We start from the raw sequence: 1,645 nt of genomic DNA on the forward strand, positions 1-1,645 counted from the left end.
AGTGATGTTGGACAGGCGGGTAGGTGCAGGTAGCGATCGGTTGAAGAGCATGCATTTAGTTTTACTTGTATTTAAGAGCAATGGGAGGCCACGGAAGGAGAGTTGTATGGCATTGAAGCTTGCCTGGAGGGTTGTTAACACAGTGTCCAAAGAAGGGCCGGAAGTATACAGAATGGTGTCGTCTGCGTAGAGGTGGATCAGGGACTCACCATTAGCAAGAGCGACCTCATTGATGTATACAGAGAAGAGAGTCGGTCCAAGAATTGAACCCTGTGGCACCCCCATAGAGACTGCCAGAGGTCCGGACAGCAGACCCTCCGATTTGACACACTGAACTCTATCAGAGAAGTAGTTGGTGAACCAGGCGAGGCAATCATTTGAGAAACCAAGGCTGTCGAGTCTGCCGATGAGGATATGGTGATTGACAGAGTCGAAAGCCTTGGCCAGATCAATGAATACGGCTGCACAGTAATGTTTCTTATCGATGGCGGTTAAGATATCGTTTAGGACCTTGAGCGTGGCTGAGGTGCACCCACGACCAGCTCTGAAACCAGATTGCATAGCAGAGAAGGTATGGTGAGATTCGAAATGGTCGGTAATCTGTTTGTTGACTTGGCTTTCGAAGACCTTAGAAAGGCACGGTAGGATAGATATAGGTCTGTAGCAGTTTGGGTCAAGAGTGTCCCCCCCTTTGAAGAGGGGGATGACCGCAGCTGCTTTCCAATCTTTGGGAATCTCAGACGACACGAAAGAGAGGTTGAACAGGCTAGTAATAGGGGTGGCAACAATTTCGGCAGATAATTTTAGAAGCTGGGGGTAGGTGTTCTTATTCTCCATGGACTTTACAGTGTCCCAGAACTTTTTTGCAGAGATATGCTCCAGAGGATGACTTTGAGGAAGAGGAGTCCATCTTCTGGACTATTTTAATCGGGATTCTCAAGATTATACTTTAAATTTTGTTCTATATTTGAACTAGTTTTTGAACTATAACTATTTGCACATCGTTACAACACTGTATATATATATATATATATATATATATATATATATATATATATATATATATATATATATATATATATATATATATATATACAGTGGGACAAAAAAGTATTTAGTCAGCCACCAATTGTGCAAGTTCTCCCACTTAAAAAGATGGGAGAGGCCTGTAATTTTCATCATAGGTACACTTCAACTATGACAGACAAAATGAGGGAAAAAATCCAGAAAATCACATTGTAGGATTTTAAATGTATTTATTTGCAAATTAGGGTGGAAAATAAGTATTCCAATTCATAACAAAGGTGTTTGATGGAGTTGAGGTCAGGGCTCTGTGCAGGCCAGTCAAGTTCTTCCACACCAATCTCGACAAACCATTTCTGTATGGACCAAATGTGAGGAGGCTATATACAGGGGGTACCGGTACAGAGTCAATGTGAGGAGGCTATATAAAGGGGGTACTGGTACAGAGTCAATGTGAGGGGGCTATATACAGGGGGTACCGATACAGAGTCAATGTGATGAGGCTATATACAGGGGGTACTGGTACAGAGTCAATGTGAGGAGGCTATATACAGGGGGTACAGGTACAGAGTCAATGTGAGGGGGCTATATACAGGGAGTACCGGTACAGAGTCAATGTGAG

The sequence above is a fragment of the Oncorhynchus kisutch genome, linkage group LG19 (assembly GCF_002021735.2).
Source record: "Oncorhynchus kisutch isolate 150728-3 linkage group LG19, Okis_V2, whole genome shotgun sequence".
Taxonomy (NCBI): domain Eukaryota; kingdom Metazoa; phylum Chordata; class Actinopteri; order Salmoniformes; family Salmonidae; genus Oncorhynchus; species Oncorhynchus kisutch.